Raw genomic sequence first — 21204 nt, 5'->3', positions numbered from 1 at the left:
TGGTTCTCAATATTGTGGTATTATTCAGTTCCACCCGAATTTGATATTGGTAATAATCAACAGGATACGATAATGTACCAATTTTCGATTCAGTCTCCAATTTCAAAAATATGGTCTGCGTAATATTCATTAAATTTAAGTATAATTTATTATTCAACCAATATTCTATTGGTTTCTTCTTCTATAATTATTTATATAGTTTATTACTCTTCTTAAACCAATGAAAACAGAGTAAGTTTTTAATTGTAATTTATTATTCAGCCAATTTCTAGTTTATTCAAATACTTTCTTCATTTTGTTGGATAATATTTCTTTACTTTAATTGTCAGTAGTATTTATAATTACTTCAAATATATGTACATATATCTATACGTATTTTATAGAATTCCTACTTTTAAACCGAATATCACTAACTTTAGGTCACCAATTTCGTTAAAACTAAACACTGGTAGATTTCGTCATCTTATTTATGAAAATGTACTATTATAGTATCAGATACTGAATATTTTTCGAGGTATTCATGATTACAGTTTTATAGATTAAAAATTTTATAGGCTTTAAATGTCGCCAACTAACTCGTTTTTTTTTATTCTCGTCAGAAGTGAAGTAACGTTTCAATATAATGGTCCCTCGCTAATGTTCGCTACTCTTTATCTCGACATTGTTCGCGGAGTCATCCCCGTCAATTCCTAGAACTGTTTCGATGAGGCGAGCGTCAATGTTATTTATAACTCGCAAGTGAGTCACCGAAAGAATAAAAATACAATTTTTATATTTTCCAATTTATAACTATGAAATTATTTTAATTGCTTAGCTGAGTTTTTTCCGATGAAAATAATACCAAACATGGCCATATTTGCTCTCACAGGTAAGAATTAGAAAAGAAATATAAAATAAATAATATACTTTATGTGATACTAATATAAGTAAGGTGAGAAACTAGTAAAAGCAAGAAAAAGGTAGTACTATAGTGCAAATAATAAATTAGAACCTTGAAGAAAACTCTGAAGAGCAGAAAATGTAGGAAATGAGATGAAAAAATTCACAAGATAATATATTATGTACCTGGTCATTAAATTTTAAAATATAAGACTAACCAGACTTCTTCAAAAACGTTAATAACCATGTTTAAAAATAAGAAAGAAGAAATGCATACGTTCAACGCATTAAAAAAATGTGAAGTAATTAAAAATGAATGCATTAAAGGCGTATCGTTATTAAATTATGCAATTTAAAAAAAACTACATACTTTGATTTGTGAATGATTATATTACTTGTAATATAAACAAACGTTGAACATCTTTATAGACCCACCCTCGCTAATGTTCGCATCGCGGAACCGAGCCAGCAAACCTTAGCAAGGGATTACTGTATTCCATCAAGATTGACTGCTTCGTTTTAAGATTAAGTAATTATTTATTAACCATGCTACGTAAGTAATTTATAAATAACTATTAATTCCAAAGATTAATTTCAAATGTTTCGATTAATTTGTAACGACGTTTCAATAGCGACATTTTTGTGTTTCAGAAGAAATTCTTAAACGTCCTGCATGAATTTTTCATTTTAGTTTAACACCTTCCTTTATATGGTTTTTTTTCAATCCATTGGCCGGTTTTAGACAGCTGCTGTGCCTTACGAATCGAGCACGTGTCACTGTTTGCGATTGTCTGTCATGCTGGAGATGAGATTCTCGTACACGTAAAGCAATTAATCTTGCAATAAAGAACTGGATTTACCGCGGCCCTTTGTGCACGACTCGTTTTCGCAACTGATTCGCGTTTAATTAACAACCGATGTCCTGTGCGGGACACACGAAGCAATGAACAAAAGAGGGACGTCTACAGCAGGAAGCTATATTTTGAACGATCCAGCAACGATACTTCGAAAAGACCCGAATAAAGGCAGGAACGCGGATTCAACTGCATTTGATCTTGAAGTAATTTTACCAACAAGGTGACTCGATGTTGAGAATATGTGCTTTGATATGTCGTTGTCTTTGTCACGGACCTTTAATCTTCCACGAAAATTTAATCCTTCTCGTAGCTCTTGATGAAATGCACAGGTCGTTGTAAATCACTGCTAATTCGCGAGAAAAGGAAAATAAAAATAAAAACAGGTCAAAGTATTTCAAGTTATCTTCTATTATTTGAATTCATTTAAATTGAGCTTAAACAAATTTATGCTTCAGTGGCAGTAAACGTTTATTGAAAATCCAAAAACCTTAACTTGACTCGTTTGTATCGTACGAAATAAAAATAAAAAGTATATCCTTATCACCAAATATTCTCCAATAAATTTAAGTATAAATATTTCAAAACGTACTGTAAACTATGTATCAATGATCTGTTTTCAACTATCACTATGTGAATAATTACAAAAAAAATAATTTTTTAATTGTCGTATACGTACTTACATATACATGCACGTTTAATATTAGAAATACGTGAACAATTCACACAAAAGTAGGTGTTCAATTTTAGAAAATGAAAAGAAAACAAATAACCTTTTGATGTTAAGAATAATTATACGACAGCCAGACTGCGTGTTTCCTTTAGCACCAGGCAATTAATCCTTTCATAACGAAATGAATATTAATTTTACAACTTTCTATGCTGGTTGCATTCGGTACTGTCTGTGAAGCATCTACGTTAATTAACTGAGTCTTACAACACAACACTGAGTATGCTTCGAGCACAAACCAGTTTGACGGTAAATAGTTTCTCACGCCGAGTACAAGTCCGTATGATTACTTTAAGTTGTTACTACTTGCGTACAATTTAACCAGTCCTGTAACTTTTTTAGAATCTATAAAAATATTATTATTAGGAGACATCTGACAAACGTTAAACATAGAACTGAGATTTCTTAAAATGTAATTTAGACTTGAGTTTTTATAAGTCGTATTACACGTAAATTGAAAATTAATTTCGCTTTAAAACTCGAATTGTCTAAAGTTTAATTTCGTTTATAGCTCCACGAAGAACAGGAATTGCGTTCTGAATTAAAATAATTCTGATGATATAATTGATTTACGCATTCATTAAAACTACCTTCGCGACAAAGGTAAAACACAAGTTTCGCTAAAATTATAGTTGGAACATAAATTTCAGACGTTGGATAAATTTATCTATATTATGTTCTGCCACATTCGTTTTTAAACTGATCTGATATTCAATTGGGTTTAATCGCTAACCAGCGTATAGGTTATAGTATAGATTAATTGTTTGTTATTAATAAATAATGCTAATTTATTCCTACAGTACGCTTTACATTCAATGAACATTTAGTTCTGGTTGCTACACATGTATCATAATTTGCGAATTTTAATAATTGCACAACGGAACAACATTAATGAAGTATTCAGAACGCTTCCATTGAATTCGAATTAAACTGCTCCTGAATATTAACAAAATGTAAATTTCGATTGCGATGTAAATTCGTAAAATTGGTATTTTATACCGCACTGTTGTTAAACGAATTCAACAACCAAGTTGAAGCTTTTTTTATACTTTTACGCACCTGGTCAATGACTAATAAACAAGAATAAATTTAACATATGTTACGAGCCGAGTACGAGAGGGAGTATCGAATATGGTATCAATTTGTTAGTTAGGTGCACGGACGAACCCGATGCGAAATCGGGGAGCCGCTAGGATAGTTGATAACGAGGATGAACCTGATGCAAAATCAGGGAACCTCTAGGATGGAGTTACGTACGGACGAACCTGGTGCGAAACCAGGGAGCCGTAGGAGGGTAAAACGTCGTGAACGAACCCGATGCGAAATCGGGGAGTCACTAGAATTGTTGATAACGACGCAGACAAACCCAATGCGAAATCGGGGAGCTGCTAGGAAGTTGGAACAAACGCAGACGAACTCGATGCGAAATCGAGGAGCTGCTGGGAGGTTGGATAAATTACAGACGAACCTGATGCGAAATCAGGGAACTGTAGGATGCGGACGAACCTGATGCATAATCAGGGAACCGCTAGGATAGTAATAGATTGCGTGGACGAACACGTTGCGAAATCGAGGAGCCACTAGGTTGTAAGAATTTGTATTTGGATTCAGGATATGTTAATTAACCTCGTAACTTTCAATTATTAAATATAATATAACCCGAGCGATAAGGTTATATTATTGTGGGAACGTTTAACTAATAATAATTGCTTTATATAATTATGGGTTAAAGAAGTTGGGTAACTCTGATTTAATAATGAAATTTAATATATTCTCAAAACAACGAGTAATTTACAAATGTTTAGTGTAAGTTGTGTCGCGTTCAAAGAATAATTATAATTACCTAAATAGTTCTTGCACGGTGTTGACGCACTGGCGATGCGGGGGTAAGTCGGTTGAAAATAAAGGCCGTAATAGAATTTACACCGGTTCACGGATTCTATATGGTTTAAAATTAATACGAAAGGGTACTGTAGCTCGATCTTACTAGATGCAACTAACTATCAAAACCGTAAACGCGTAACGAGAGACGTGACGTTGACTTAAAACGTGACGGTACCATTATGATCCCCCGAGTAAGGAGATCACGGGGATTATGTACCTAAAAATCTGTGGGGGCGGATTCAAATGTACGTTAGAAATTACCATATTCAGTATTCTCCGAATTGCGTTAATTACCAAGCTGCTGTATCTCGACGGAAGTGACCCCCATTTCAAAGGTTAGATAAGTAGCAGAGCGATTTCCAAATACACTTAAGTGGCGAGGAAAAATAGGGGAACGGAACGTTTGGCAAATGTAACACATAGAACCTCGTATTTTATATTACATTTGTTGAATTTGTTCAAAACCAAATTGAAGGTTTTGTTATACTCTTATGCACCTGGTCAATAACTAATAAACAAGAATAAATTTAACATAAAATCTACTCAAAGAATTATTTTAGAAAATATTCTGTTGCTGAAGTTTTAAATCTGTAACATAATAATTAAGTACATAAAATTAGAATTAAATTCAACACGCTTTGGTAATTTCTATAGATTCAAAGTTAATATCGTTAAACCAATTAACAAAGGGATTTACGAGGATAGTTTTGGTAAACACTGTTTTGAAGATGCAATTGCATTGCCTCCGGAATGTACTTGGGCAAAGCTACACAAGCGAGTGTCGTGTCACACGAAGAAGGAATCGATACTCGATTGTCTCACTATCGAATGGCTTCGAGGCGATTGTGAACGCCATAGTGGTCAATCAGTTATTTTGTGCCACTAACGACAACAACGTGGATTCAACGATGCGAGTGCCTCCGTCATTCAAAGGACCCTCTCACTCTCAAAATTGAAATTTTAACGCATGTTAAAACTTCGTCAATAATTTTTATTCCGAACGCAATTACTTGTTTTCAAAACTCGCTCGTTAAATTCTACGCGAAATAATGTTACACTATTTCATTTTGTTCGAGTACCGTGGAATTTTTACACCAGGCATGTTGAGACTATAACAAACAAACACAGCCGAAAAACAAATGATCAACTACAGACAATGCGGAAATTAAATTTCCCGATGTTTTTATATTCTTTTCCGTTACTCGAAAAAATAACATTGTTACGCGTAACATTTAATAATGTTTGAGCCGCAACGCGAATGAATGGAAATGAACAGCTGTTGGTTAACCAGAAATGTTGTTTATTAAATCCTCTTGAAACTTCGAAACGAACGTACGCGTTACAATTTTCTAATCGGATTCTCCCGTTATTAAGTTATTTTTATTATGTCGCGTTGTAGTGGCACGATTAATGGATCATAATAGAAGACGAAACATTTACAATACCATTTAAATACAGTTCAACGTAGTAAATTGTAATTATTCATCAATATTTACATTTAGATGCAATTAATCTAATTCAGTGCACTTTATTTCATCTCTCGGTGAATAATTATTTCCTGGTTATTTACACGTCGGTGAATAAATTGGCTCGTAAATTGATAGTGGATAAACCTAATAGATTTTTTAAAAGAATTTTATAACAGTTGTAAAGTTTTGGAAAAGGAAAGGAGTATGATATTCTTAAGGTATACAATATAAAATGTTTATTTTGTTATTATGCACCATGAATAAAAAAAGTAATTTCGTTGCTGCAGTCTTTATAAGGGTAATAAAAATTAAAAAGAAGTTTATTAACTGTAAATTTAGGAAATATAATATTATAAATATAATTTCTAACATAAGTCAATGTTCCAATAATCAGCGTACTATTGTTTAAGGTGCGATTCTAAAATACGTCAAAAATGAAATCTTTTTCACGCGAGACTTTGTTTTCGAGAAAATCGATTTCGAATATTGGCACAATACACCAGCGCAAGTAGTAATAGCGAGTAATGGTCGGACGAGCCAAATAAGAGTTCTTTTATATTTTCAACTGAATGCCTGCGTTTAACTAGGAGTGTTCCAACTCTAAAAGGAGAGCATCGAAGCAACGTCGAAAAATATTCGCACTTAACACATTTTCACAACTCTCGTGGATTTCGACTCACCTAATTGGAACTTGTACCTATTTTAATTTACATTAGTGAACGAGACCTCTTACAACAAGAAATTCAATCTTTGACTCGAACGTTTTGAAAATTTAATTTCGAGTGAAAATAAAGTTGATCAAACGTCTTTCAAATTTTAAATTTTAAACACTATTTTTCATAAAACATAGCTGATCACAAACACTCTAGAATCCATTTCGATTAAGGGGGTATCGCTGTCTAGACTGTCATTTTTTCGGCCTTTGTATGTACAGTATTTTTTTCATCAAAAGATGTTAAAAATTGTAGGAGTTATACAATAACCTCTTGTTTAAATGCGTTTTTGAAAACTGACTTCTATGACACTTCAACACGCCTTTATCGCTGAAAATAGCGATTTTTAAAAATATTGAATTTTATTATGTTTTTTAATATGCTAAAGACAAAAGAAAGGTTAAAAAATAGAAATTCAAAACTTGAAGTGTCGCTGTTCCTTTATTTATCAAGATTTTGACTTCTTCCTAGTTCCTGCTATAATTACACCTTTCCTGTTGAAGATATTTTAGCCCTGTCTGTTTCAGATTGGCAGCTGGGATGAAATCGTGGAAGTCAGTGGAGCACCTTTCTCAGAAGAGCCATTAAACAAGAAATTATAACTCCCACAATTTAAAAAATTTTTTTATATAAAAAATACTGTACATGCTTGTAAGGTGGATAAATGTATCTGAAAAATCTCAGTATAAAACAGCTTACCTACCACTAAAAAAAATCACAAAAATGTCAAAAAAATGACATTCTAGACAGCAATACCCCCTTAAGGGCTGAGACTCATATAAAATAGCAAAACGAGAAGTGATATTTGACAATTATTTTATAGCATAAAGGTTTGATGAAATTTTTCGCCACTTTCCATATATATTTTTTAACATTTCAAGATATAAATAGTTTTTTTCCATTACGTTTTATCGATTTTGAATAAAATAAGAAATGGTGGAATTAGACTGATGTGCAGTCTAACATTTCTTTGCTTTGATCTAGAATAAAAAATCGAACTACATTTTATTCATAATAGTACTACGCGTCGTATGAACTTACATCCTTCGTAATAATAATTATTTAAACTATGTTTATTACATAATTCAATTAGAAATTTAATACAAGAATCATTTTCTTGTGTCCAGAGCCGTGTATCTTTGACAATTTTGCATTTTTTAAGGAGGATTTTAGTTCATACGACGCATAGTACTATTACCAACAAAATGTCATTCGATCTTTTATTCTAGATCAAAGGAAAAAAATGCTAGACTGCACGCCGATTAACGCCATCGACGCCAAAATCGATAACATCTAACGAAAAAAAAATATTTGTATCTTGAAATGTTAATGAATATATGTGTAAAGTGGCGAAAAGTTTCATCAAATCCTTATGCTGTAAAAAAATTGTCAGATACCACTTCTCGTTTTATCATTTTACATGGGTCTCCTCCCTTAAGTTCTGTTTTGCTCGTATCTTTTGCTCGAGCTCTTTTTGAATATCTCGGTCACTCGACGCTCGAAAAACTTTCTCAACCCTACAATTATATGCCCCTCTTGTTCCAAAAGTAACTTAAACTTTCTCAACAGCGAACAACCGTCTTCTTCCCGTCAGATCAGTCTGCGCCCGTGTAACGAGAAATTGGAGTTTGTTAAGGCGTCACGCTTCCAGAAACACCACCCTTGAGATACAATCTCTCAGACTCAGTTTCACGGCGAAAAGGTTCAATCGACGCTTCTCGGCAAGTTTTCGACTAAAGCGTTTTGTTTAAGGTGAACAAAGGGGACTGTCGTCAAAGCATCTAATTTCTAATGGTAAGGGTACCGTGAAAATTTGGTGATACTACACCGACAAACGAGGAAATAAACGGTTAAGTTGCATTTCACGCTACAGCACAGGTGGATTTGCGGTGAAACGTACTCCAAACTTGTAGCAGAATTATGAGCTTCCTTGTTCAAGAATAAAAGTTTCTCTCTACGTGTCACAGACACCGGAGCAATTGGAACAATTGAAAAAATGAATTACTATTTACTACGAAAAATAAACAGTTAACTCTGTTCTTAATTACAATTTGAGCTACTATAATTCTACTAAACTCTATTATTCCTTAACATCTTTTTGCATCCTTTACTATTCAGTTATGCAGTGTGTTTGAAAAAGAAGGTTAAAATTTTCGAGGCTTGTGGCAGTCATGTAAAGTACTAAAAAATGGTCGATCAACGTAGATCGTAAAATCAAACCTTTCGATAAACTCTGCTCTCGTACTTAAAAGCGTTCGATATCTTAAGCGAATCTTTTTGCAACACATTGAATGTAAACAGAAGATTCCTCCGAGTTTATTTTTGCGAAACCCCTTAGGACTTCAGTTTACTCATCCAAGATAAATAATATGGTTGACTTATGTCAAAATCGAAAATTTGAAGATATATGTCGATCCATGATTCGCAGATGTCAATATTGTATTAAAGTAGAAACGAAAAAAGCAATTTCAAATAATTTAAGCGAAGCGAAACGTTGATATGCATATCGTTTCCCTAATAGACATCAACTGAATAAGAGAACATTTTGAAGATCACACAATTGCCTCTCACATTTATTAATTTGAAAATGATTTTCACACGACGATAGAGTACTCAATATAAGAATTACATGATAATAGAAAACATTTCCTACCAGCTGTTTTGTTTATTGATGAAAATGAATTCCTAAAAAATAGTATAGTTAATTTTATAATACTCATCCTTAGCTCCTTATTACATGAATTTTATTTCAAACGTTCAAAACAAAAATTTGCAGAAATGGTAGATGTATTAATAAGAAAATACACACAAAATACTATTTATTGTGAAATTCTCAGGGACAGTTTCTATTTGATTTTCGATCGAGTACATTGTACATTAAAGGATAAGAAGATCTAAAGTTACTTTTTCAATTAGCAGCATTTAAATCGCAGTCTCCCACAAAGCGGTCGAATCTACTCGAACAAGGCAAACTTGGCCCATCGGGAATCGACAAAAAATCAGGACTAAAATTAATGGTGGCGGAAGACCGCGAAAACTTTCGTAGTATGGGGAAGCAAAAATTCCATTAAGTCTCGAGTTCGAGCCAAGTTGAGAACTGAAGGATCGTTCCTTTCCGCTTTTTTTTGGAATTCGGAGCAAGTTTGGGCTCATGTGATCGAACACTCTCGCTTTTTCCGCAACGCAAATCGATCTTTGTCTCAATTATCACAAAGTGTCGCGATTAGGATAATTTAATAACAAATTTTATTTTGTAAATTATGCGAATGTGAGGCTGTCACCTTCAAAGTAGTTCCTCCATACGCACATTTCAGCATTGGATCTTATTCATCGTAACTTTTCTGGAACTCCTTTTCTAATATTTAGTTTAATACCTTATATTACTTTGAATTTTATAAATTTACTAAAATTACGTTCCTTTTGTAATTCCTTTAATAAATTGAACAAATAGAGAAATGCCTCGATAGTCGATTTTGTGGTTAAAAAATTTTACCAAAATGGCTGAATGGGGGCTTCGTTCGCGTCCCTTTTGAAACTGTTTTGCTCAATCGAAAATGCGCAGTTTTAGTATAAAAAATTAAATAATTATATCTTTAAAATAGTATCAAGTATCAAGTATATATCATTACAAATATGTATTCTATCATCGACCATGGTCTCTATTGTAATATAAATTACGTAAATCAATAAATGTTAATATTATTCAAGCAAGGCGATGCTGAATATTCTCAGAAAGTCAGAATGAACGAAATTATCGAATTCGACGAATCTCAGATACATGGAATCATAGAAATCAGACTCAACCAAATTTAACGTAGCAAGAATAACTTGCCCTCGTCGTTGAACAGAAATCCAACGCACGAACGAGATCAAGCCCTTATCAGACGGATCTACGTTACGTTAACGGAAAACGTGAACCAATCTGGTGCATGAAAACGTTACTCTGCTGTATTGAATTGTATAAAATGTCTCTTTGATCTTTGCTGTTTCGATCCGGAAAATGATTTCAATCGTATTACATGCGCTTTAACGCCCAAAGAATTTAGAGAATAACTCAACATAGGTACAATGACAATTTCTAAGTACATAAGAAAAGTTGGTAACTCTAAAAGCCCGTAAACTGGTTTCTTCAGAACATCCATTGAAAGCAGAAAAGTGGGCGATACGAAACGTCCAGTTTGTTGCTCGATCGCTATTCTATCGATTCATTTTCAGATTAAATAGCGATTTATCACCAATACAACTAATGTTCGTTGATTAACGCCGATTCACAATAGACCAGATTTGAAATTTTGTGCTCGAAATTAATTAAAAAAATAAAACCTTCATTTCCTGACAACTAGCAATCAAATTCAATAGCTTGTAAAATTAGAAAATTGAATAGTTTTTGTTCACGTGTTTAGCATTAAATATTAAGTTTTAGTTACTGTTTTTTGTTTTGATACTTTCGTTATTGTAAATATAGATGATTATTTTGAGAATTGCGTATTACATTTAGATGTGAACCGATTCGGTAAAAAATCGTATGATGAGATCGAGCTGTGAGGTAGTACAATTAATTGGTTCGCCCTATAGAGGGTGTTCGGCCACCCTTGGGAAAAATTTTAATGGAAGATAGTAGGGGGCACACTAAGACGAAAATTAAGAATATCAATTTCTTGATTGAGGCTTCGTTAAAAAGTTATTAAAAAATTAAATTAAAAAATTTCAAATCATTCTGAAAAAATTATTTTTGGTTGCAAGGATCGATTACAATCATTTTTGGTCATTACACATACCACCGAAATTCTACGCATTTTCGAGGAAAAAATTCCTTACCGAAAATCTAATGTGAGGCCAGAAATGCTTCCCTGAAATTTCATGCATATCTTTAAAATGCCGTAACATCTGAACGGATCGGACGATATTAATGTTTCAAAGTGCAAACAACGCGTATTTTGGTGGAGAATATGTAGAAATTCTAACAATATTGAAAAAATTGTTCCTTGACCCCATAAAGTGAGGAAACCCCCCTAAAACTGGTCCAATTTTCAAACAGCCATAACTCCTATAATAGTGAATATGTTTTAATGAAACTTTTTTCTGAAGTACAACTCATGAGTATCTGCGAAAAAGTATTACACAACTTTTCTGTAAAGCGTCAAACAAATTTATTAAAAATGAAAAACAAATTTTTAAGAAAAAACGACAAGTGGTAGTTCGGCGAAAAACAAAAATTTCAAATTGTTCTGAAAAAAATTATTTTCGATTGTGAGGGTCAATTATAATCATTTTTTGTGAATAGACATACCCCCGAAATTCTACCCACTTTCGAGAAAAAAATTCGAGAATGTATGAACAAAATTAAAAAATTTCAAATCGTTCTGAAAAAGTTATTTTTAGTTGCAAAAGTCGATGATAATCATTTCTGATGAATAGACATACCTCCGAAATCTTTCGCATTTTTGAGAAAAAAATTCAGTACGGGCGGAACTTTAAACGATAATAACTTCTTAACGAAGCCTCCATCAACAAATTGGTATACTTAATTTTCGTCTTATTTTGGCTTCTGGAATCTGCTGTTAAAATTTTTCCCAGGGGTGGCCGAACACCCTGTATAAGTCAAATCTAGGGATGTAAAATAATCGGATTTTTTTATATCGTTACTTTTTAATACCCGTTTTTTCGATTATATTTCCAGTAGGTAACCAATTAAACACTGTATTTTTTGGCTAAAAAAAAAATGGAAAAGCGAAAAAAATATTTCTGAATCAATTAATTGCAATTAGAAATGTTAAATACTCAGATCTTTTTAATAATCGTTTTTTTAATTATTTTTGCAGTAGGTAATCATTTACCTGGTTAATCAACGCAGTTTTTGACTTAAAAAAAAAAAATAGAAAAATAACAAAATCTTTCTAAATCAATTAATCGCAATGTCATAAATAATGTTAGACATAAACAAACTGGCGGTATGTAAAAATGAGTAAAGGTATTTCTTTATAACTAACATTTATTTTGCTTGCAAATAATTATAACTATTAAAATAGGGAATACGAAATATAGAAACTTATTTATTCAAGAAATAGTATTTCAAGTACATAAGTGTGTTTAGAAATTCAGGATTTCTACTTCTAATCTTAGTTTAGATAGAAGTGTTTCTGTAGCAGTGGAAGTTAGACTCATCGTTAATAGAGATTTGTGTAGATTTTCTAAAATTTTCATACCAGTACTTTCAAAAAATTTTTCTTTCTGCATTTCGTCAATTTTTGAACATGTAACAAACTTAAAACAACCGTCGATAGTTGCTTTTAATTCGTCAATAAGCAAAATATTTGCGTCAGAGTCTGCTAAGGATTCTAAAGGAACCTTAACATAGCGGGGTTTATGATGCGGACGTGACTTCTCCGCTATTTTTTTCAGAGGATTAGGCCTTCGAGACATTTTTACTTGATAAATTAGGATACAGTCATTAAGGAACCTTCAAATTCCACACGGGACTTGGAATCCTTGGAGCACTGCCTTGCCTCAATAGCGATTGACGTGTCATAAACCCGCGTTGGTGCATAGCTGCAGACCACCGGGGTCTTGGAGGCTTTGGCTTTTTCCAAATTGTTTATTTAAAAAGGGGCAACGTCTCGCTCACTCTTGCATGGTGTACCTGGACGCTGGACAGCAGGGTGGGCGGGAATGTTGCAAAAGGCAAGAAACGCCCTGCCAAGGTGACGACTTTGAGGATTGGCTTGACCAATCCTCCTACTGGTTAGCGCTACGCGTTTTCGTCACTTTGATAAGGAGAGCCGAGGTTAGGTTAAGGATAGCATTAGGTTTTGAAATTAGATTAATTTTGACAGAGTTATGCCTTCACATTTAGTATCCGCAAGAATTCATTCCTGCGTAACAGAAGCATCGTCTTCTGTGGATAAAGGTCAAGGATTCACGGTTAAGGAACACAGAGTGGCTGTGTCATAAGCGACGACCACGAGCAACGCTTGTAAAAACATTTCGAAAAATTGTTCGTACCCGAAACAGAGTCATTATTTGTTTTTGTAGTACCAGTTATTATAACATCATTTTTAGAAATACTTACATTTATATCATTATCAGGGAATAATCTTATAATAAATACTTTTGCAAATGGATATGAAACTGATTTTTGTACAAAACTTAGACCATTCTGGTTTTGATTACTTTTTTGCAAACTTCCTGTTTGTAAAATGGTCATTGAAGTCATTAGTTTCTTGGTTCTACGTTCAGAAACTCTGCTTTAATTCCATGATTTGAATCTTTAAATCGTCTATTTTTCTCAAGTTTTACAAATATAAATTTTGAAATGCCTTCTGCAGTCATTAACGTTGTCGTTTCTTTACTAGCAACGGGAGGATAAGTACTTTGAATCGCCGATCTTATTAAAACTTTGCGCACTTGTAGATCTAGTTATTATGTTCATCAATATATAATATTATGGGGTCGGATACTCAATGGTTATTGAAATATTTACGATTAAAGCTTTATTATTTGTGAAATGTAATTACAGCTTCACTGTTTAGCAAGCAAATACATATATTATGGCGTTAGAGGTAACGCGCTAAAATACCACGCCGTTGGCTAGCAAATTTATCTATTCTAATTAATGAATATCGCGTATAAAATGCAAATTTCTAGAATATTTTTATAAACAAAGTACCTTTGTTTAACAAAAACATCTTACACAGCCATACCTCGGACTTACGGTTCATCTGGTTAATAAATATTTTATTCGTCGAAAATTTTCAAGCTTATTAGAAGCTTGCAACTTCATTTCTGTTTAATTATTCAGAGACTCTTATTTTATACAAAGAAAAGAAATCTATCGTGCTGGTAAAAGAAAAGTAAGTTTTAGTGTGATTGTACTTGTATTGCGTAAATGTAAGAGGGTAGTGGTTTGATCTAGTTTCATAAATTAAGAATAAGACGTATAAATTGAATACATGACTTCAGTTTTGCTTTTTGTTTTCGTATCAAAAAGTAGTTATCAAATAGTTGTATAGATTAAAATAATCGGTTGTAACCGGTATGATATCCCCAGCCAAAGATAGATAGATAAATAGGTAATTTATTGTAATATTGGAAACGATATTCGCTAGATAAATATACGCGCACGTACGGAACAGAGTACGTATCAGACGAGTCTACATTACGTTAGCGGAAATCGGGCACCGATCGAGCGTAAAGGAACGTCGCTCCATTCTGCGTGAAACGCACAGCCAGAGCGATACCAGTCGGTCCCGCGACTGCAAACAATTTGGCAAGCCGCGAGAACCAGTTCGCGAACAATTCGGGCCAAATGGGAACTTTATCGTAAAAGAAACAAAAGAACATTTCCTGCGGGTCGTAATTCACAAAGTCGCGAATCCGACGAACAGAAAAGGTTCGCTTTGACCGAGAATCGAAGACGAAATTCTATTTCGTCGCACCGATGAATCGAAATAGCTTTCGGCGTCGTCGATCTTCCCTAAGACGTAAGATAAAACGCGCGACCTTCTGGATTCGTTCTTTGAAAAGGACATCGACCGCGTTACGATTTACACGATCCCCGGTGTTTAAACGAGATTCACCGTTAAAAAGTATTTGGCTTAGACGCGATTTCATCGTTAGGAGCGAAAAGACGCTTTGGACGCCCCGCGAAATCACGAGCGGGACGGTTCCCAGAGAACCGTCGTCGAGGAAACTTTAAAACGATCGTCACTCCGCTAACTGTTGGACACGTACGTTACATCCGAGGATCCGTTTAGATGTAACCGCTTGGACGTCTTGCTCGCGTTCTACGGGAACTTCACCGAACTGCACTGAAATTTCAATGTCACGCGACGAAAATCACGAAACGAACAACCGCCATGTCCGGGAATGCGACACACACGAAGAGAAAGAGTCACATCGGGGCGCGGGAGGCCAGCCGCGAAACGCGAACCAAACCCAACTGAAGTGCGATGTTTCCGTACCCGCGACCGCGCCCCCGCCAACCCTCTCCTGGCCCGATTAAAACCACTCGCGCACGCGTTTCGCAACAGAACTCGGCTACGGAGTTGCTCCACTCTTCTTCGGGACGATATCCACGACCAGCCACTCAGGATTCCCGAATTTTTGGCAATTCGAAAGGGAAAGCTGAGCATCGAGTACACGACCGAACGAAGGTAAGAGTTATCATCATCGTACCATTCAACGGGCTATTCTACATCGTGGGGCATCACTATACCACCACTGACATTTCTAACATTTTTATAATTTGAAAGAAAAATTTAAAGAAGGTAATTGTATAACATGAAAAAGTAGCAAACTCTGTTGCGGAACATTCCTCAGGCTAATCTGAAAATAACAAACATTATATTTCTTCTTGAAGCAGAAAAACCACGTTTTTATTTCAAAGTAAGGTCATAGTTTAATTCGTGAAAATGGAAAGTAACAAAAATTCTGGTTAAATATTTCTGTCAAGCGGAAATAAAATTTGTAAATATCGACTACCACGACGAGAACGAGTCCTTACCTTCATGGAGAAAAGAAATTCTTTTCATTAGAAGAAAAATTACTCAAAATTGCAATACGTATAAATAAATATAAAATACATTTAAAAGAAGAGTTCAAAAAAAGTAATTGTATAATATCGTCTCCAATATAGTCGCTCTTTACTGTTTGCCGACGATTTTATGATTTTTAAAGAAATAATAAGCGTGCTCGATTGCTTTGAACTGTAACTACATAGATCTCTATTATATTGATCATTGGTGTCGTGTTAATGGTATGACTTATAATATCGATAAGTACAAGTTTATGAGATCGCTCCGTCGCACAGTGAGTATTCGAGCCGAAAAGCTGGCCAAAATACGATTTTTCAAATCTTGTGTAAGATGTAAAATTTTCGTTGTCTGGGTTAATGGAATATATGAACAACATTATATCAGTATGTACTATTTTTTTTATTTTTGCATCGAAACTAAACACTTTTGCAGTACCAATTTTTCTCTTCATCCGTTTTTCAAATATAACTCAGTTATTAGTATCGTTTATGTATGATGAAGATGTTATGTTCACTTTTTCTTTGCAGACACTTTTTAGGTAAGTATACATTACATTTTCCAGCACTCTTCACTTTCTCATTATTTATCTGCTTGTAACTATTCAAGTTTGAAGGTGACCTATTATACAGGGTATTTCACCTAACTTGACCACCTTAAATATATGGCTTATTTTGTATGATAGAAAAAATATGAGGGGGAGAAAATATTCTGTTCGAAGACGCCAATACGGTGATGGGTCGAATTTTCTTCTGAATTGTATTGTATTGACAGTAAACAAACAATGTATAATAAAAAAATTATTTAAATAAATAAACTATTTCTAATATTTTTTTCCTATTCATTTTCTAATCGAATAATATGGCACAATTACACACTGTGTCATTTTTAATTATAATTCGTTGCATCGAAGTAGTCAAAATAGTTTTGGCCAGCTTTACCAATCCTATTATTTTTAATCATAAATTAGGTAGTTCTTCGCTATCTTGTGTATCCGAGGTGAAAGATTTAAAAATTACTTTCACATCATTATTAAATTTTATTCCTCATATCTATAACAACATCCATATTATTAGATTACTATATTGCACTCTCGTTAGACCGGGTCTAGAATATGCCTCTGTTATTTGGTCACCTAAACATATTGTAAACAAGCAGCAAATTGAGAGAGTGCAACATACATTTTTACGATTCACACCTTATAAACTAGGTACACCTATGGATGTCACGAACCATGACTATAGCCAAATAATGTGCGTGCTAAATCTGAAATCACTTGAAGCTCGTAGAACTATTTCTGACATATATTTTTTGTTCAGAGTCATTAATAGTCTAATTGATTCCATACAGCTCTTATCAAGTGTAAACTTCTACGCTCCGTTAAGATCTTTCGGGTCTACTCGCACTTCCATTCCAAGGAACTATACATCACCATTGTTCTCATTAGCCCTACTGCTAATAGATATTCTGTATCTGTCGATTTTTTTAATGTATCTTTCGCGAATTTCAGAGGTCAGATCAACAATCTCTTGTAACCTTTTATTTTAAGCACTATGTATAATTATATGTAAATCAATGTGTTCATTGCCCGTAAAATAAATAATAAATAAATAAATATGAAGAATTAAATAATGAACTTGAGTTGAAACATACTGAAGTGGTTTGTTTATGTATCGAGATAAAGTCGAAAAATGTTATCCAATCGGTATAAAACTATAGCACCATTTTTATTCTAACTACACTTCAAAGATGTTTGTCATAAAATTTTGTCTTAACGCTGATTTTTATAGTTAATTTACATACAGTTACTCACAAAATTGTACGTACACTTTAATTGGCAACGATGATTAGAGACATAATATATATTTGGATATTTCAGCAGTTAATTCTTTGAAAACACTTTTTTTAAATGAACTATTTATTACTAAACGTATAAATACCCTCATTTCATTGTCACAAAATTGAGCATACAGTTACTTAACACATTAACGACAGGGCATTTTTATTAAAACTTTCCTATACGACGGGTGATTTTAATGATATAGAATTCCTTCAACATGTACATACAAAAAAAAGAAACTTCTTCATTTCTATTGGGGTAGCATCGATCCACATTAATACATGTTTCAAAATTTTTAATTTAAATAAATAATTAATTAAATAATTAAAAAACAAAAATAAATTTTTGTCCTTGTTCATCATTATATCTATTTGTTTCTCGACATAACTGTTGACATTTACTGTCATGCCCGGAACACCTTTAAATGGTTCTAGGTGGGGTGATGTATCAATATCATTCTACATAATTTCTAATTCGCTGTCACTTTTTTCACCCTCGCCTATTTCGGTATCACTTTCAGATAAAATATGTAAGCATCTTTTTTTTCTGAAAATAATGTCACTATATGAACTATCACTTTCTATATGTTCGTCTTCGATGCTTTCACAATCACTAGGTATGTCTGATAAATCATCATTAAATGGGTTTTTAAGTAGTTTATCTTTATCCATTAAGAAAAAAATTAGACCAAAAATAAGCTATTAAATTAACTACTGTGATGTATTTAACTGTTAGAAAAAATACTAATAAATATATGTTACAATGTCGTAAATAATACTGTCGGATAAATTACTAGAAAAATACACACTTGTCCTAAAACGAGAATACTCGTTTCCCGTCGATAATGTGTTAATTATTAAAGAACTGAGTTTTGTAAAGCTTGTTATATATTTTTTTGATTTGAAATTTATTCAGTCGTATCTAAGCCACATTATTGCGTTGCTACGGTACGTATGATCCTCATTTAACATTGTTTATTAATAAGAGTTTGCACCATGGCTCCAAAAAGATCAGAAACCGATATTTCTGTACGAAAAGTTGCAGTAAAATTGTTCTACGCAACACAAATCGCTAAGACAGATTGGTCAAATAATAGAAAGAACTCATTTCACAGTACAAAAGATTATTGATAATTATAAATACAGTGGAACACTACATAATAAATTAGAGCGTGGGAGGAAAAAATAACGAGTGAAACGGATGAGTAGTACACAGTAAGGCAAATTAAAACTAATCCCAAAGCCAGTATATCAAAATTAACAAAAGATGTGTCTTCAAGAATTAAAGGAACAATTTCTATGGAAACTGTCTGCGGAGTTTTACGTTATAAAGAGTATCATGATAGTGTAGCAAGAAAGAAACTTTACATTTCGAAAGTGAACCGAATTTTTATGTTTTACAAATGTTCACAATTTGTTCAAGCGAAAACAATCAAAACTGACTAAATTATTTTCAAATTTTTGTAATTACATTTACAGGTATGTTTATATACGTTTCAGTGACATTTAAAAATTTGTTGAACTAAAAAAAGTAAAAAATTGGTGGTGCTGGATCCTCTAAAAAATAATCCCTTTTAAAAAAGATTATTCCATGGTGTCCATGATTGCAGCCATTTTGTTAATTTAAAATGAGAAAACGTGTAAGATTCTTAATTAGTGTAAAATTGATTATAGCAGACCTAGAATATAAGAAACAAGTGAATAATTAAAAAAATAACATTTTGAAGATTGATTACCGATTTTTTATGTTTATCTTTCTATTCTATTTTAGAATCATAAAAAGATGAAAAAAATAAATACTTTTGGTTAATTCTAGTACGAGCTACAATCATATACATATACACTGAATGTGCACCTAAAATTTTAAGCCAATTGAACAAGTAGATTTTGAAATATCATGAACACCGTTCTGGTAAACATAGTTTCGAGAAAATGCTTGTAAAGTTTTATGTCCCTAAAACAATGACGTTGACCATCGCGCTCTTCAATAAGCCTTAACTCCATTAATTTTAGGAGTTCAGGCATAAGGTTTTGCAAGTATATTTTTAAAATTATATTCTTGAAGAAAATGCAAAAAAAATGAAATTGATTTTTTTAAAGTTCACACTAAAATATCCCATTAAAAAACGTGTCTTATTGGCTAACACAATTTCGAATATTCTGCCTGTTGGAACTGGAAAAATAAAAAAAATTTTCGATTAGTATGATTGTGATTGTGGTGCGAACCAAAGTTATAAAAAAAAGAATTTTCCTTATTGTTTAGATATTCAAAAATTAAAAGTATCGCCATTTAGAACATGTTCACTATTTTCTTTTCATTATAGTTATAGATAAGCAAAATGATTGGAATCGTGTCAACCAGTAGAACACTTTTGTTTAGAAGAATCTTGTTCAATGACATATAATTCAGTCAGTTTTGATTATTTTCACTTGAACAAAACGGTAAACATTTGTAAAATATAAATAAATATGTATGCAAAATGTCGAAATTAAGAAAGTTATACCTCTTTGGAAAAAAATCCCTAGAAAGATCATAAAATTGAAACTCAAGACTAGAATACTCCCTTTAGAAACTCTTTTAATAAAATAGATGGAAAAGTAAGCATTCTTTGTAAATTTTTTAATAAGAAACAATGAGACTTTTCAATAGGAGTATTTCGCTCACTTCGTTGTTCATCTTTTAAGGATACGCATAAATGTTTTTAGTAAAAAATAGTAAAAATTCTAGGAGTTCCATAATGATGTGTATACATATAGGTTGTTTCGAAAAACAGGTTTAGATGGTTGACATCATAGCGACAGTTCTGCTTATCTAAAACGAAGGAATGGAAATGTATAAGGACACAGCTATAGTCCGAACTAAGCAAAATTCAATATCCAAATTTTTTAATCGAAACCTAATGGTATAATTTTCATAAAAAAATCGATTTAATTTGTGTAATAATGTTACAGATGTTAAATAATTTGTTAAATGAATTCATTATTCATGGAGCCTCGTGAACAATAAAATTACGTTGTTACATTATAATCTAGTATTGAATATTCCCAATGTTCGTTAATAAAAAGAAATTCATAGGATTTAAGCAATCCTCCCACATTAAACAATTTCTTTGAAGTTGCGAGAAGATTTGCAATTTATGGCAAGCATGTCAGGCCTCTGACTGTTTCATTTCCTGAAGATCTAGACGGATTTCCGGAACGACTAGGGGAGGTGTGCACGCAAGAGAAAGGGATCAGGTTACGAAACAGAGATTTGTTGAATTTGAATTATTCACAGTACTCGTATTCTATTTCTAGTTTACATAT

General features: G+C 32.9%; 1 protein-coding gene across 3 annotated transcripts in view; it reads right to left on the bottom strand.

Moving 5' to 3' along the window:
* Positions 1-15364, bottom strand: part of Nmdar2 (glutamate ionotropic receptor NMDA type subunit 2) — a 597673-nt gene extending 582309 nt beyond the window's left edge. For all 3 annotated transcript variants that reach the window (XM_076778738.1, XM_076778739.1, XM_076778740.1), the window contains exon 1: positions 15260-15364. The gene's annotated coding sequence lies outside the window, so the exon portion shown is untranslated. The remainder of the gene's footprint in view (positions 1-15259) is intronic.
* Positions 15365-21204: the final 5840 nt, after the last annotated feature.

The sequence above is a fragment of the Colletes latitarsis genome, chromosome 11, assembly GCF_051014445.1.
Source record: "Colletes latitarsis isolate SP2378_abdomen chromosome 11, iyColLati1, whole genome shotgun sequence".
In the NCBI taxonomy this organism is placed as follows: domain Eukaryota; kingdom Metazoa; phylum Arthropoda; class Insecta; order Hymenoptera; family Colletidae; genus Colletes; species Colletes latitarsis.
This window is presented reverse-complemented; position numbering and strand designations above follow the sequence as displayed.